The 18,339-nt window shown below is 39.6% G+C and overlaps 1 long non-coding RNA gene across 1 annotated transcript; it reads right to left on the reverse strand.

The window, feature by feature from the left end:
* Positions 1-301: 301 nt before the first annotated feature.
* On the reverse strand, positions 302-6,090 carry LOC127674851 (uncharacterized). The gene is made up of 3 exons (XR_007975376.1): positions 5,917-6,090; positions 4,858-4,970; positions 302-375 (listed from the first exon to the last, which is right to left on the reverse strand). It is a non-coding gene; the product is annotated as an uncharacterized LOC127674851 (long non-coding RNA).
* Positions 6,091-18,339: the final 12,249 nt, after the last annotated feature.

An 18,339-nucleotide genomic window follows, 5' to 3' on the forward strand; every position in this document is an offset into this window, starting at 1 on the left:
TAGAGGATCTGTCACATGGAATCAGGTGCCTGATTAACAGAAATGGAAGGGAGTACTGTAAATGCAATCTTCCAAATACTGTGTAGAATCAAGAGTCAGGCACACTGAAGTCCAAGCAATAACAAAATTTAATAACATTCATTAAAATAGATAAGAATATGTAATACATAACATAAAATAATTACAGTGAGTGAAACTATTTGTAACAATGAAGTTAAATAAGAAACTGAAATGTTTTTTTGTAATAATCTCTTCTGCTATAGTTAAGAAGGAACTAGAACGGAACATTGAAATAGCATAACCGGCCCCTTCTTCAGTCATTAAGAAGTTTCCATTGTGGAAAGTTCTATGTTGATGTTGTTTCATTGTCCTCTGCTAAAGGAAATATAAAAATGTCATAGTTAAACATTCTCAGTTATAGATTCACCCCACTTCAAATAAGACTAAGTTATCAATATATCTTCTGAACTCTACACAAAGAATTACTTGAGTTGACACTATATCTGATTTTGAATGGTATTGCCTATTAAGATTCTTCATATACGTGTTGTAGTAAATCTGTTGCAACTTAATATGTATACCAAATGCTACTTATTTGGCAAGATTATCTCTCAAACATCATTTTTTGTACAAGATAGCACAGTTTGTTGGCACATAGTTTAAGCTTATAGTTTAATCTCATGTTGAATGGATTTGTAAATAAAATAATTGATTTAAAGTGAACTTTTTAAAAATAATTTCATATCCAGAATATCATACACGAATTATATACCATGGAAAGAAAGGAAAGAAATGTAGCACATAATATTCTTGAATTCATACAGGGTCTAAAAATATTCCTTTGTTGTACCTACATGTAAGGTACATGTTGTACCTTATGTAAGACAAACATAAGTTTGTACATATGTGTGTCTGTATGTATACCTATGTATATATTCATATAATCCTACACAAGTTAAATGTTGTTTAAAACACTTTTCCAATGCTTTAGTATCATGATATGCTCTAATGCTGCTCTGTTATTTTCAAATTTATGAAATCAGGAAATGATGGCATCCTTCCATCTATTTGGTAACTAATTCGAATTCTCTTAAACTGTAGGGACTTCTGCATGAGGAGCAGTAGATGAAATCTTTAATTGTGCAGTATTAGCATTTAAGGTTTCCCACTGTGACCATCTATGGCTTTTTTTTTATAACAGCTGACTTACCAGCAGTATTTACTGACATCTTTAAGTCATTTGACCTCTTTTTATTATTGTCACAAATGATATGGTCCTCATCTCCAAATATATCAACATAGTTGTCAATCATGATTTGCATAATAGACATCTGTAATACCACAAGGTATAAACAAGATCCTCTATTATTTCACATAGTTTACCAAATTGAAATCAATAAAAAATTGAAATCCAAAATCGTGAGGAAAATAGCAGTTAGTCCAAACAGATATGAACCTGTGAAGTATCTGTCTTAAATGGAGACACAAAGTTCTTTGGACTGTTCAAACATATTGCAAAGAATTGGGGATCTATTAAGCAATGTAATAATTAAGAACTGATATGATGCAGACTAACTGAATAAAACAAATTAATGACCTCACAGGTTTCTTGAATTGGTGATACTTTGCAGGGTGTGTGAGGAGGTGGAGTTTTCTTTTGATGGTTTGAATGGGACAACTGACTAATTCCAGAAATCATAATTTATGACACCATCTTTGTGAAAACTTTTGGGTGGATTAAGTGGCTTGGCTTCCCCATAGGAGGTTTGTCATTGGTTAGAATTTAAGGTGACAGAAGTCAGGTGCGATTTGCAGTGTCCTTTCTGTGCTTTGTGTTTGCTGCCTGAGTTGAGAGCCACCAGCTCTCTGCTTCCTGTTGGTTGTTCTACCTTCCTGCAGCTATGCTTCTCTGTCATGACTTTGAAGGACTGTAATCTGTCTGGATAGCTAATTCCCAAGTAAGTATTTACTTCTGTAAGTTGTTTTAGTCCAGCTGTTTTATTAAAGCAATAGGAAAATTACTAAGAGAAGAAGGTGGTGAGAAGAGGGATCTTAGGTGAAAAAAACTGCCTCCAGACTGGGAAATCTATGGGATATTGGCTTGATTAACAACTGAATTATTAGGGCAGATATCTCCAGGATGGTGCCACCCTGGAGCAATTATTGAGACAGAGAGATATGTGGTGGACGACAGGATGCTACACTCCTACACATCTTCTGCTACATTCCTTGTGTCTAGGTACCTGCCCTGCTTCAGTGTAGTCCCTGACATTTCTCAGTGGTTAACTGGTAACTGGATGTATACCATGAAGTGTAACCTGTCCTCCAGAAGTTGATTTCATCACTGTTTTATCATAGCAAGTGTAGCAAATTAAGTCACTTTCTAAATTGAACAAGGTATTCCCTGGGCTTTCCTTTTCCCTTGTTTTTTTTTGTTTTTTTTTTTTGTTTGTTTGTTTTGTTTTTTTTGTTTTTGGTTTTTTGTTTTTTGGAGACAGAGTTTCTCTGTATAGCCCTGGCTGTCCTGGAACTCACAATGTAGACCAGGCTGGCCTCAAACTCAGAAATCCACCTGCCTCTGCCTCCCAAGTGCTGGGATTAAAGGTGTGTGTCACCACTGCCTGGCAACATGTAATTCTTATAGGTCTGCTTTTATATGTTACTTGGCCTTTTCCCATTGTAGCTTTTAATATACTTTCTTTGTCCTCTATATTCAGTGTCTTAGGTAATGTATGCCAAGGGAACAAAGCAACAAGTTGGAGAACCCGGGAGATTAATATAGGAAGACAGATGGTATCCACTGGAGTCTGGGACTGGGGAACAAGAGGCTGTATTCGGTGTGCTATAGCAACGCTGGATGTGAGACTCAGGGATTTGATTTGCAGGTGTGGAAGGTGAGGTCAACATCTGCAGTTAGTTCACCTGCTTTCCTGCTTAGAATATGTATTAGTGTTTTCTCTCTTTTGTGTGTGTGTGTGTGTGTGTGTGTGTGTGTGTGTGTGTGTGTTCATTTGTTTTTGTTTGTTTGGTTGGTTTTTAAGACAGGTTTTTTCTACTGCTTTCAAAAAAACAAGTGATTGATATATCTGGGGTCTGAGAAAGGACCACCTATTCTCTTGAATATTTTGTACAGAAACCAAGAATTTAACTAAAGCTTGGGAGGAGCCCTGTTACCCTCCACCCCCAGGGTTTCTTTGGGTACCTAAGGATATGCTTGAATTCACTTTATTGATCTTAAACTCAAAGATCTGCCTGCCTCAGTCTCCCAAGTGCTGGGATTAGAGGCCTGTGCCAGCATGCAAAGGTAGTGGCCTGAATAATTTTAAGAAGGACTGTGTAGTCTCTCTGGGCTAAGGCAGGTTTTGATATGCATGCTGTGCAGACGGTTGCAGGGAGTCATGAAGTCAGTCCGGGCTAGCTGCACTGAAATACATGTGTCATAGGAGTTTCAAGTTGCAGTCTTTGGCTCCTCTGAAGTGGAAAATTAAGGGTTCCCTGGAAAGTCCATTGTATTGGATGGCGTTTTGCTGGGGCAAAGGCATGAAGAAGTGTTTTCCTGGAGTGGACACAGGGGAAAGACTAAGGCTCCCTCGTGAAGGGACATTAAGCTAAAGCAGACACTAGTCTGCTTTACACTGTGTAACTGAGCTGCACTTGTTGGGATTCCATGGAGGGAAATGCACCAAGGGACTTCTGGGGGCGTGCTGCAGTTTCTTGCGGCTTTTGTGGACTTGGGCTGAGCAGCAGCCTGATTTCAGCTGAGTCAGGCACACGCTGAGGTGAGACACACGCTGAGACAAGACACATGAAGGACATGTGAGGAGGCTGCCCTTGGTTTGCTTCCAGAGCTAGATGCACGATGCCTGTAGGTCTTGCATCTTTGCTGATCTTCGATTCCCTGAAAGAGGCACAGCAGAGACCTTCCCTGGCTTACCTCAGGGTCCCTCCTGCTGACTCAAGCTGAGGCTGAGGCATGGCTGACTCTGCTAGGTAGTGCTGCCGACACTGGTTCATATTTGCTATCACGTCTCTACCAAACTGGACTGCTGATGTATCTGTGAGGTGTTTGGGAGTGGATTGAGCTACTGCTGCTGACCTGTGAACTGAACTGCTGATTTTCAGACAACACAGATGGGAGGTACTCCAAAGAACTATGTCTAATCAGGTCCATGTCCCCAATATTGTTTCCTTCCCACCACCTCTGGTAGGTGATGGGGTTAAAGGAAGGTTAAAGCATTTAAGAACCATCATTAAAAATAGGTTTTTAAAAAATTAAAGTTACACTCCTGCTTTCTAGTTACTGAGAAACATGCCTGGCTGTTCTGGAACTCACTGGGGAGACTACAGTGCCTTGAAACTGACAGAGATATGCCTGTCTTTGCCTCCTGAGTACTGGGATTAAAGACATGGACCACCACCCCACCCAGTCAACAGTTCTTAGGAAGCTTCACTCATACCTGTCATGGTGCTGAGCCTGTGCCTACCATGCGGGCCACTAAGAGATAAAGCCACTCTTGTCTTCCCACTCAAGGGGTTCTGCTTGTACTTCCATTCCAACATCTATGACACAAACTGTTCTTCTGCACCTAACTTTTACTTTTTTCTGTTGTCATTTGGACATTAGTGTTGAAATCAGACACTTTATGAATCATAAGTAAATTGCAAAAGTTAAAAAAATCATGAATGAAAATCAATAATTTACATTTTACAATCATCAGAATCTTTTCTAAATTTAGAAAAATACAAGCAACATCTATCACATTAAATAAACATAAGAGTTAACTCTGATATCTCTTCTGTTATCTACTCTAATAGGAACTAATATTGGGAGCACCATTAAGAAATTAGTGTACTTACTTGCCACAGACCAGCTTGGGCATCCATATGGTAGGCAAACTGAGGCAGGCAGCCATTGCAAGTCAGTGCTTAGAGCTGCTGACAAGGGAGGATCCAGATACCTACAGATGCCACTGGTAAAGGCAGCCAGGAATTAGAGAAATTACTCCACAGAATTTTTTATGAGAAAACAAAGCTTACATTAATGGGGCTGGCACTCCCTGAGGGTAGTGGAAAAACTATGAACTCTTTTTAACAAGGGGCCCTCAAAGAAAGATAAGGAAAGATAAAATTCTTTCTTTGTCTCTATCTTTCTGTCTCTCTGTCTCTCTGTCTGTCTGTCTGTCTCTCTCTCTCTCTCTCTCTCTCTCTCTCTCTCTCTCTCACACACACACACACACACTGAGTGGATGAAACAAAAGACAGAATCCAGTAACTTCATATATACAAACACACATGCATACAAACACACATACATTCATGCATACAGAAATATACACAGACAGACAGACATTTCACACATAGATTGGTTAGAGCAAAGCTCCAGCAAGCAGGCATCACACACTTCTCACATAGATACAAAAATGCACACAATAGATGGATGGAGCAAGCTCCAACACACACCCAGACAAGCCTTACACAGTTCAGCTGCACAGCACCTTTCTAGGATTCTAGCATAGTCTGAATACTCAGCACTACTCCTCCCCTAAAGACTGCAAATCAGAGGCGTATCCCTACAGTGCTTTCCTTGTCCTGTGCCTCCTTTCTTCTCGGATATAATCCAGTGGCCATGAGCATCTTCTGGAAGCTGAGCAAGAGACAAGCTGTCTCATGCATTGCCCCATAACTGGGTCTTCTGGATTTCAGCAGAGAGCCTTTCAGGAAAGAGCCTCATTCTTATACTAGAAGATTGTCACTGGGCAAGGCAGAGAGAGGCCTTCACTGTCAGCAGGTCCAGACAGCTACTTGTCTCTCTCAGTGGCCTGGAGGCCTGGAGGAATATCCAGAAATGTCTCATAGAAGCCTCCAAATGAGTAGCTCCTAATTCTGGTAACTCTCCTTGCAAGTTTCATAAAATACCTTCTCTTGGTGTTGCACTGCAGCCAGATTCCACTTCTCAGGGAAGTATGCACAGGTGACATTTGACATCAGGTTCCCAGAAACTTTTCCATGGAGGACAAAGGACTAACTGCCTCTAGATAGAGAGGAGACAGAGGTGATGCATAGGAAAATGGAGATTATAAAGGTAAAATGGAGAACACTCCTCACATATTCTCTCTACCTCTCTACCCATGCAGATTTATATTCTCCATTTTTAAGAATAACACACACACACACACACACACACACACACACGTACACACGAAAAGCAAAGCAAACAAAAAACAATAATATAAACAATGTTTAAAAATGAAGCAAAGTTTTGATTTGCATTTCCCTAGTGATTGATGATGTTTAACATTTCTTTTTTTTTCTTTCTTTTTTTATTGATATATTTTTATTACCATTTCAAATGATTTCCCATTTTCAGGGTCCCCACTCCTGGCAAGTCCCATAAACCCTCTTCCCTCCCCCTCTTCCTCCATCCACCCCTTCCCACTTCTCTGTTCTGGAATTCCCCTATACTCTTGCATTGAGTCTTTCCAGAACCAGGGGCCACTCCTCCATTCTTTTTGGACATCATTTAATTTGTGGATTATGTCTTGGGTATTCAAAGTTTCTAGGCTAATATCCACTTATCAGTGAGTGCATACCATGATTGATCTTTTGAGACTGGGTTACCTCACTTAGTATGATGTTCTCCAGCTCCATCCATTTGTCTAAGAATTTCATGAATTCACCATTTCTAATGGCTGAATAGTACTCCATTGTGTAAATATACCACATTTTTTGTACCCATTCCTCCGTTGAAGGACACCTAGGTTCTTTCCAGCTTGTGGCTACTACAAATAGGGCTGCTATGAACATAGTGAAGCATGTGTCCTGTCCTTATTGCATGCTGAAGAATCCTCTGGATATATTCCCAGGGTATATAACAGGGTCCTCAGGAAGTGTCATGCCCAGTTTTCTGAGGAACCGCCAGACTGATTTCCAAAGTGGTTGCACCATCTTGCAATCCCACCAGCAGTGGAGGAGTGTTCCTCTTTTCCCACATCCTCCAACACCTGCTGTCTCCTGAGTTTTTGACCTTAGCCATTCTGACTGGTGTGAGGTGAAATCTCATGGTTGTTTTGATTTGCATTTCCCTAATAATTAATGATGTTGAACATTTCTTAAGGTGTTTCTCAGCTCTCAGAAGTTCTTCATGTGAAAATTCTTTGTTTAGCTCCGTACCCCACTTTTTAATGGGGTTATTTGGTTCTATGGGTTCTACCTTCTTGAGTTCTTTGTATATATTAGATATTAGCTCTCTGTGGGATTTAGGGTTGGTGAAGATCCTTTCCCAATCTGTTGGTTGATGTTTTGTCCTTTTGACAGTGACCTTTGCCTTACAGAAACTTTGTAGTTCTATGAGGTCCCATTTGTCAATTCTTGATTTTAGAGCATAAGCCTTACATGTTAATGTTTGATAAACTTTTACATAAACTCAGTAAACAGTTGTATTACAAAACTTCTGCTTCTTACCCCAGATAGAGAGCTCAAAACAGACCAAAGTATGTATGCCACACAAGTACAGTCAATAAAACAGTGAGTTTTATTGGAGTTATTTACAGAAATACTGGTGAGAGCTTACTCACAGAAGAACAAATGATTCAAAAACTGTTGCACCATCAAAGCCCACCCCAGGACTGGCAAGAGCATGAAAATTTTGGGAACCCGAAACACTCCTTTCAGGCAGCTCAACATACTGTACAGAGAGTGCTTCCCAAGGGACGCAGTTGATCCACATCTATTTCACATAGCTGGGTTGGGTTTTGAATCTTTGCAGCTTGGCTTGTTTGAGAGTGATTCACACAGCGGCTTGCCTTGTTTATTCTTTGGAAGAAAGAGCCTAGAAAATCTGGTTACTTTCAGGGACTCTTGATGCTAGTTGGAGTTGTTTCTCTTCCTGCTGAAAAAGAGAGTTCCTGTGGACTAAAAAGCTTCAGTCTCAGAGGAAACTGTTACAGAGTAACAGTGCAAAGCTAGAAGGAGGGTTATCTGAAGTATCTTGTGAGACAGTGCTTTAGAAAGGGTGGACACAACTTAAGTTAGTAATCTAAATAACAAGTACAAAGAACACACGTCCATGGTGATTCGAAGAAAACATTCCTCTTATATATCCATGCATGCCACAGATAGATGGGTTGAAATCAATTCTGAGAGTGATGATTTCACAGTTATCACTGTCCATTTTCTTTTAAGATATTTTCTCCAGATTTATTAGTCCTTTTGAAATGTGTAAATGAAATACATAGTCTTTCTATTGGTCCCTATACTCAGTGGAACATCATTTACAAAATAAACTAATTATTTTTCATATACACAGATTATTTTAACAACTGTTATTGGCAATATTTTCAAACTGGAGGCTGCCATAAGTCCTTCTATGTAGGTATGAGCATACCTACAAATAATATGCAGTAAAATTGATCACTAAATCAACCTCCAATAATGATTATTGGAAAAAAATCCAAAAGTCCAAATACAGCTTATTCCCCTCAATATACAATATTCACAGAAAGAAACCACAATAGAAATGGAAAATGGGTTGATAATGGGTTGAAATGGGTTGAAAATTGCTGTATCTGACTCTTGGTTAGGGGGTGTGAACTAGTTTTAAAAAAGTAATCTACCACTGATTAAATACTTATTTTGAGGTATATGTGATGCCAATAGCACCTTTTCTGCTATATTAATTTCTGCTAAATTATGCCTCCTTCAAGGGAAGATGTATGTGTCATTGAACCACAAGTTTCTATATGCTTCAAATCTACCAAAAAATAAATGTAGTAAATAATGGAGTTTTGAATAAATAATATCTAATGTAAAGATTTAGAGAATTTGGTAGTTTCAAGTACTCTTACAATGTACTTGGGATTTAAAGAGTTTCTACCAAATTCGGCTGTAGATGAGGGTATTGTGAAGTTTTGGAAATTCATATTTTCCTAACATCTCAACCACAACATACCCCCTATAGAAGCGGTAGACACCCTGCCTGGACAACTTTCTTACACCAGAGTGAGAAGGTTAGTCTCTGCAGCAAGCGTTCCTTCATCTTCTCCTCTGCTGTGCTCCAGCGAGGATCAGTGCAGTCCCCTGGCGCCTTTTACTTGTGGATCTCTGCTGACACTACTTGCCTAAAGTCTGTATTTCTAGCTCCCTGTCTGCTCCGTCCATCCACCCCTGTGTTCTCCTATCTCTCTCATTCTGAGGGCCACTCAGAACTAAGGAAGTCATGACAGCCTTTACCCCTGAGTGCTTTGCTATCCATACCCCGTTCTCCCACAGTTCTCTCAGCAATGTCTATGCACAGGAGTCCTGAGTCGTGCATTGCTTTTGTCATGTTCACAGTTTTAAACAGCAGGGAACCAATAAAATGTACTCAGTTTAGGTGTCCCTAATTCTTCCTCATGATTAGATTCAAACTATGAATTTTTATAGAAATATTAGGTCTCATGTCAGAAGGTGCATGATAATGAATTTTTCTGTTGGTGGTGACATTAACCTTATCTATTTTGAAATTCTGACTCTCAGGTTGCTCCTAGCAAAGTAACAACTTTTCTATTTGTAACTAGTAAGCATCTTGTGGAGAAGGGCCTATGACTACAAACATCTTCCAGCAAACCACAGATTTCCACAAAAGTAAGGGTCAAAGAATTATTTCATAATGGTATTTTATATATTTATTGTCTTGCCTTGTACTTTAATTTAAAATCTTTAATTTTCTTTTCTTTTTTTTTCTACAAGGTCTCACCCTATAGCCCAGGCTAACCTAAAAATGTGTGTAGTATAGCTGAAACACTTGTGAGTGCAAGAATGTAAAACACAACTACTATACAATATAAAAATATGACTTATCTAATGATTTTGGTCAGAGTTTAATAGCCAAAATATTACTATAAAATTGTTGTCTGTGTGTGGGGGTGTGGGTGTGAGTGTGTGTGTGTACTGAGAGGCCAGAAAGTAATATGAGATCCCTCAGAGCTGGAGTTCCAGGCATTTTCAAGATACCCAGCTTGTTAAATGGTGCTAGAGTCAGAATTCTAGTTGTCATGGTAGATTAGTAAGCCCTTTAAGCCAGTGAATTATCTTTCCAGCCCAATAAAAGTGTTACTACAGCAAAAGATGAGAAGCAGCGTAACTAGAAAAGAAAGAGGATAGGAAAATGACTTATTTGAGATGTAATGCTGGATGAAGTTTATTTCAGTAAATAGCCAAGGTAATGTAAGTGTATAGCTCATTCAGTATGCTTATCTGATGTGCATATAATATTGAGTACAAAGCAGGGACAGGGCCACATCCAATCTATTCTTGTTATATTTTTTAAGGTTGACAGTATATTTTAAAAATTAAACTATCAATGCATTCCTTCCCCATTATCCTTTCCTCCCTTCCGCTTCTACTATACCCACCTCAAAGGGACTAGTATTCTTTAAATGTGATTATCACACACACACACACACACACACACACACACACACATACACACACATACACACATACACACGCAATTTAAATTTCTTTGGGTTTTGTTGTTGTTTGTGTATTTGCTGGTGCACACCTTTAATTGAAGCATTCAGGAGAGACAGGTAGATCTCATGTCAGTCAAGTTCACATACTGAAGTTTAAACTACTCAGGGCTACACAGTGAGACCCTGTTTCAAAACAAACACACACACACACACACACACACACACACACACACAATTATTTAATATAACTTAGTTTATTTGTTTGTAGCATGTGGGATGGGAGAGGCACACATGAGGAATTAAGATGTCAAGTCGTAGGAGTCTGTTCCATCCAGATACCTCGTGGGATTCCAGGGCCAAACAAAGTTACTCTGGCCTGCTTTGAAATGACCAAGGCTTGCTAGTCATAAAACACTTTTTTCTTGAAGAATTTCTTTTGTTTTTTCCATTTTTATTTAAGTTACAAGTAAGGTTTTTCTGTATAGAGAAAATCGTTTATAAGCATCTGCCACAGACTGACCCACCTGGGGAGTCACGACAGAGGGAAAATCAGGGCTTTGGTATTCAGGAAGGCATTGGTGCGACAAAATGACAGACAGACACACCAGAGAGAGGTTTACAAAGAATCAACAAAAGAGTTGGTTCTTTGAGAAAATCAACAAGATAGATAAACACTTAGCAGACTAACAAGAAGGAATAGAGGAACCACACAAATTAATAAAATTGGAATGAAAAGGGAGATATAACAACAGAAACTGCAGAAATTCCAAATATCATCAGATCCTACTACAAAAGCTTATACTCAACAAAATTGGAAAATCTGGATGAAATGGACAATTTTGTGGACACATGCCAGGTGCCAATGTTAAAACCTGATCAGATAAACCATCAAAATAGTCCCATAACACATGAGGAAATAGAGTCAGTTATTAACAGTCTTCCCAAAACAGCACCATCACCACCACCACCACCACCACCACCACCACCAAAAATAACAACAACAACAACAACAACAAAAGCACAGGACTAGATGTGTTTGTGGGGAATTCTATCAGTTCTTCAAAGAAGACCTACTACGGATACTTTTCAAACTATTCCACAAATCAGAAACCCGAAGTATACTTCACAATTCATTATATGAAGCCACAGTATTGCTTATACATAAACCAAACAAAGACCAAACAAGGAAAGAGAATTCCAGACCAATTTCCCTTGAAAACAGTGATGCAAAACTACTCAATAAAATTCTTGCTGACCGAATCCAAGAACACACCAAAACAGTAATTCACCAGGATCAAATAGGCTTCATCCCAGCAATGCAAGGTTGGTTCAATATATGGAAATCTTTTAATGTAATCCGCTACATAAAGAAACTCAGGAAAAAAAAAACCCACAAGATCATTTAGTTAGATGCTGAGAAAGCATTTGACAAAATTCACTATCCCTTCATGTTAAAAGTCTTGGAATGATCAGGAATTCAAGGCCCATACCAAAACATAGTAAAAGCAATATACAGCAAACCAGAAGCCAACATCAAACTAAATAGAGGAAATTTGAAGTAATCCTACTAAAATTATGGTCCAGAAAATGTTGCCCACTCTCTCCCTATTTATTCAATATAGTACTCGAATATCTATCTAGAGCAGTTAGAGAACATAAGGAGGTACAGTTTGTAACACTTGTCAAAATGTTACAAACTGGAAAGGAGGTAGTCAAAACATCACTATTTGCAGATGATATGATAGTATACTTATGCAACCCAATAAAACAACACTAGAGAACTCCTACAACTGAGAAACAATTTCTGCAAAGTGGCTGGATGTAAAATTAACTCAATCAAATCAGTAGCCTTCCTCTACTTAAAGGATAAACAAGCTGAGAAAGAAAATAGGGAAATGACACCCTTTACCATAGTCACAAATAACATTACATATCTTGGTGTGACTCTAAGTATGCAAGTGAAAAATTTGTATGACAAGAATTTCAAGTCTCTGAAGAAAGAAATCAAAGCAGATCTCAGATCTCATGGAAAGATCTCTCTCATGATCATGGATTGGCAGAATTAATGTAGTAAAAATGGCCACCTTGCCAAAAGCAAACTACAGATTCAATGCATTCCCAGTCAAAACTATATAACCAAGACATGCAGATCATATTTATACATTAAAAACAAGACAGAAACAAAAGTAAGATGGCTACACACATAGAATTATTTAAACCAGACCAAAGGCCTGGTGTGGAAGGCATTCTCTTGGACACATGGTATGAGGAATGTGATGAAAAATTGTGGGAGGGAGGTCTGGGAGGAAAGTAACAGCTGGACTGTGAAGTAATGAAAGTAAAATATAAAATGTAAAGAAATAAAGGATTACAAACCAAAAAATTTAAATTCATGGGTTCTATAAGATGAGGCTACACCTGGAGTAGCATCAAAGGGTGGGAGAGAATAATGGATTTGAATATTGCAAGTGGGAGGAGCCAAAGGGTGGGAGGGGCTTTGAATTCCAGGTTTGGAGAGATATATAAGGGCAGGTCTTCTAAGTAGAATTCAAAGGCAGAGGACTGAGCCGGTTACAGGAACCCTTTTCATTCCTGGTGAGTTGGTGAGTTGCATGAAATGTCTAAGGTTGCTATGTAAAGGGGATATCATGTTGGGGAAACATGGGAGACAGTGGAGGAGGATTTTGGGTAATTTTTTAGCCTGTATGGGTGTTTGCTTGGTCAAGTATAAAATATGCCCTGTATACATGCAGAAGGTGTTATTTAAATTTAGTAGATGTTTCAAGTCTATCCCATAAATGTGAACAGTGCAGAGCAGTGATTTGCCCTGATCGGGGCACTCTATGGATGAGCTTTCAAGAGACCTCAAGGGGCTCTATTCTTCATTCTAAGCACAAGATTGAATCCTTGGCTGTTCAGAAAGCCTGGATCAATAGATAGTGAGGCCTGTCTATAGGACAAAGGAAAGAACTGACAATGGGATCTCAAGTGACCTTGGGACCAATTGAGGCTCCAGATTGCCTAGATAAGGCATAGTAGTGGCATTCTGACTCAAAAGTGTGACATATTGGATGGTGTTTGGCTGAGCATGCCTTCCTTCATCTAGAATCTGTAACCATTTTGAATGCATGGACCACAACTTTAATCCCAGGACTCGGAAACAAATGGCAAGTGGGTTTTTGTGATTGTGAGGCCTGGCTTGTCTGTATAGTGAGAATCAGGAAGTCAGAGACATGCACATGGAACCTGCCTCAGTCTCAGAAGAGAACTTTTGGAGAAATAAATAGGTGTTAGCGCTGGCTGGGAATGTGCATGTCCTCTGGGCAGCAGGGTGAGAAGAGACGCATTTTTTGAGATTGCCCCTAGAGAGTAAGGAAAATTTTTATTTTCTGGATGGAGCCCAAGTTAGGAGGAAATCCTACAGGATGGGTCAGTTCTTTGTTGCACACCTTTAGTCCTAGCCCAGCTTGGGAAGTAACAGTTAGGCTGATCCTTATGAATTCTGTTTCAGCCTTGTGTTCTGTTTGACTCACATACAGCATAGTTCATTTAGCGAAACTCAGTCACAAAAGAAAAAGAGTACAAAAATAGTCTGCGATCTGGCCAGGTTTCCGTTAGGTATTAAGTTGTGGCTACAGACCAGGTGTTACAACAGGGTGTGTATAGCTGCTGGATTCTAGAGGATGAAAGGAGGAGCCTGTTGGAGGGTCCTAGATAGCGAGATTCAATTAAGGCTAAGTCCTTAGTATAGTACTTCAATATCAGGGGATCTGGCTTAGGTGTACTTGCCTTCTGACATCCAGAGTAATTAGATCATCAATGCTCTTGTTTAGAATATGGGCTGTGGAAAGGGGTCCATTGCAATGGGACATGTTCCATGGCCCTTGATTCTTTATTTTGACACAGGGTGTCATACTGCAAGGAGGAGAATCTCGGAACATGTTTTTCCAATTATGATAATATTACATTTTTTAAAAAAAAATTTACTCTTTTTTACAGTCCATATTTTATCCTCCCACTTCTGGTTCCACATTCCATAAGTCTAGATTCCTTCTCCAGGAGGATGTTCCCACCCCACCCCCTACCTACAAGAATTACTTGCTGATTTGCGGCCTCCAGGCTTTTTAGGGTTAGTTACATCTTCTTTGAGGGAGTACAGTCCCACAGTTTTCTGCTGAGTATGTGTTGGGGGCCTCATATCAGCTGGTGTATGCTTAATTGGTGGTTGCCTAGTTTCTGAGAGATCTGGGGGGTCCAGGATAGTTGAGACTGCTGCTTTCTCTCTTCTATCTCTTGTATTCTGCTGGTAATGCTTAATTATTCCAGATCTCATTCCTTGGTTTTCAATGTCCAATTTCCAGGGTTGCCTAAATTTGTCTTTATTATATCTACTTCCAATTTTAGGTCTTGGACTGCTTTAATAAATACGTTCACTTGTTTGATTGTATTTTCCTGTATTGCTTAAGGGATTTATGTGTTTCCTCTCTAAGTGCTTCTACCTGTTCACCTGTGTTTTCTTATATTTCTTTATGTGAGTAATTCATATCCTTTTTAAAGGATTCTATTATCTTAATGAGATAAGATTTTAGGTCATCTTCCTGACTTTCAAGTGCATTTGTATATTGGACATTGCCTCAGTTTCTCCTTCATCTTTGTCTAGGCAGTGTTTCCCATTAATGAATATATCCATTTTATGTTCTGAACACTACCTCCCTCTCAACCCCACCTGACAGTCTCTATTCCCTTTCTCTCATAGGGTTCCCCCATGTGTCTACCTTGAACTTAATGCATCAAGTCTCTGCAGGATCAGGTGCAACCTCTGGTTTTGAGGCCACTCAAGGCAGCCTATGTATAGGAATGGCTCCAGAGACAGCCTATAGCTTCCTCTCTAGTTATTGGTGGACCCACATGAAGACTGAGGTGCACATCTGCTAAATATATTATGGGGGCCTATGTTCAACCCATGTGTGTGTGTGTGTGTGTGTGTGTGTGTGTGTGTGTGTGTGTGTGTGTGTGTGTGGTCTTTGGTTGGCTACTGAGTCTCTGAGAGCTCCCAAGAGGTCTGGTCCCCAGGTTTTGCCATTCTTCTCCAACATCCACTCTGCTGATTTTATAGGTGTGTGCCAAGTGAGTCTGTTAGTCTCAGTTTCCTTTCCTAACTAATGTGCAGTTAATTTTTCTTTCAATAAAAGTGCTTTCTTGAGTACACTTTGATCTATCTATTTTATTTGAGACAGTTTTTTTCTGTAACAGCCATTATAGTCCTCTGACTTACTCTGTAGCCAAGGCTGGTCTGGAACTCACAGAGATCTACCTGCTTTGGTGTTCCAAGTCTTGGGCTTAAGAAGTGCACCACCATATCTAATTTAATTGAATTTAATTTATTGTGATCTCTTCTACTACATACCATTGCAAAAATATCAAAACTCTTAGCATTCTGGGACTAGAGCTGGATTTAACTGAGGGTTACTTAATGTGGGGATGGAGCGATGGCTCAGTGAGTCAGAGCAATAGTTGCTTTATCAGGAAAGCCTGGTTTAGTTCCCAACCTCCACTAGGTGGCTCAGAAACACCAAAAAAAGGAAAAGAAATTGAGGCCACTGATGACAAATTTTTATAATTTGAAGTGCATTTGCGTATTTTCTTTTTTTTTAATATTTTTATTTTCTATATTCTTTGTTTACATTCCAAATTATTTCCCCTTTCCTGGATCCCTCCTCCCCATATGTCCCATAAAACGTCTTCTCTCCATCCATTCTTCAATCACCTCCCTCCTTTTTTTCCTCTGTACTTATATTCCCCTCCACTGCTAGATCAATCCTTTTCAGGAACAGGACCTTCTCCATACTTCTTCATGGGAGTCATTTGTAATGCGATTTGTGCCTTGGGTATTCAGGGTTTCTGGGCTAATTAATATCCACTTATCAGAGATTGCATTCCATGTGTATTCTTTTGTGTCTGGATTACCTCACTTAGGATGATATTTTCCAGATCAAACTATTTGCCTAAAAATTTTGTGAATTCATTGTTTCTAATTGCTGAGTAGTATTCCATTGTGTAAATATACCACATTTTCTGTATATATTCCTCCTTTGAGGGGCATCTGGGTTCTTTCCAGCTTCTGGCTAATATAAATAACGCTTCTATGAACATAATGGAGCATGTGTCTTTATTGCATGCCGGGGAATCCTTTGGGTATATGCAGTCCAGATTATATCCCCCTTCTGGTCCACCCACTGAATGTTCCACATCCCATAGGTCTAGTTTCCTTCTCTGGGAGGATGTCCTCACTCCACCCCCTACCTGCAAGAACTCCCTGCCCACTTGGGGCCTCAAGTCTCTTTAGGGTTAGGTACATCTTCTCTGAGGGAGTACAGTCCCACAGTGTTCTGCTGAGTATGTGTTGGGGGCCTCATATCAGCTGGTGTATGCTTAAATGGTAGTTTCCTAGTTTCTGAGAGATCTTGGGGGTCCAGGTTATTTGAGACTACTGCTTTCTTTCTTCTATCTCTTGTATTCTCCTGGTAATGATTAATTATTCCAGATCTCATTCCTTGGTTTTCAATTTCCAGAGTTGCCTATATTTGTCCTTGTTATATCTACTTCCAATTCTAGGTCTTAGACTGCTTTAATAAAAACTTTCACTTTTTTGATTGTATCTTCCTGTATTGCTTATGGGATTTATGTGTTTCCTCTCTAAGTGCTTCTACCTGTTCACCTGAGTTTTCTTATATTTCTTTATGTGAGTTATTTATATCCCTTTAAAAGGATTCTATTATCTTAATGAGATAAGATTTTAGGTCATCTTCCTGACTTTCAAGTTCATTTGTCTATTCAGGGCTTGCTGTGGTGGGAGAAGTAGTTTCTGATAATGCCAAGTTTACTGGCTTCTGTTTCTCATGGTCTTACTCTTGCCTCTGGCCATATGGTTATAGGGAGTCTTTCCTGGTTGGGGTGTTTCTGTTTGGGCGTTGCCTTTTTTTTTTTTGTCCCTAGGTTGACTCAGGTCTCATGGTAGGCCAATTGCCTTGTATGTGGCAAACTTCCTATGGGATCTTCTGACTGTGGAACCTTCATAGGGGCATGTATACTGGTGAATTTTTGCCCTGGTGACAGTGTGTCTTCAGGGAGGCCTTCTTGAAGACCTTTGAATTGTGGGTTCTGTAGAGGGGCAGAGAAGCTGGAGATATGTTGCCCTGGCTGTGACACATCTACTGGGATGCCTTCATACTGTTGAGTTTTGAGAGGATTAGTCAAGCTGTTGCCCTATGATTAGCTTTTCACCAGGGAAGCATAAGTACTGTGGTTTTGTTTCCCTGCATGCAGAAGAACTCCAGAGAGGCTTTCTGACTGTTGATTCAATTTCTCTGCATGCTGCAGTGCCCCTGGGAGGTCTTCAGTCTTTGGTGTCAGTTGTCTAGTTGCCCTGTTTGCAGAATTCCTGGGTTGTGATTTGACTCTGGTGTCAGTTGCCCTACTTGCCACAGAAATCCTGTGAATCCTTCAGGTTTTTATTTTCATGGGCAGAGGCAGACTAGCTAGTAGTCTGTCCCAACAATATTTGACAGCCAGAAGGGTAGGATATGGAAAATTTAAACATTGGAAATGAACATTCAATTGCCAGCTTACCTGGACTGGCAACCTCTTGTTAATACTGGAGCTAAGTGCATATTTATTTCAATACTGAGAATACTTGTAAGATTTGGAAACAGAGGCAGTTGTTCAGAAAGAATGAAGCTCCTGTCTGATTCCTGCTCTGTAACAGTCCAAACCAAATGCTGGGTAGGCAGGATGGGTAAATCGTTGCTCTCTGTGCATTTTCTCATGTGTTTTCTTTGACCAGATTCTCCAATAAGGGAACGTATCCCAATAGGTTCGGAACACACAT

This window comes from Apodemus sylvaticus, chromosome 1, assembly GCF_947179515.1.
Source record: "Apodemus sylvaticus chromosome 1, mApoSyl1.1, whole genome shotgun sequence".
Taxonomy (NCBI): domain Eukaryota; kingdom Metazoa; phylum Chordata; class Mammalia; order Rodentia; family Muridae; genus Apodemus; species Apodemus sylvaticus.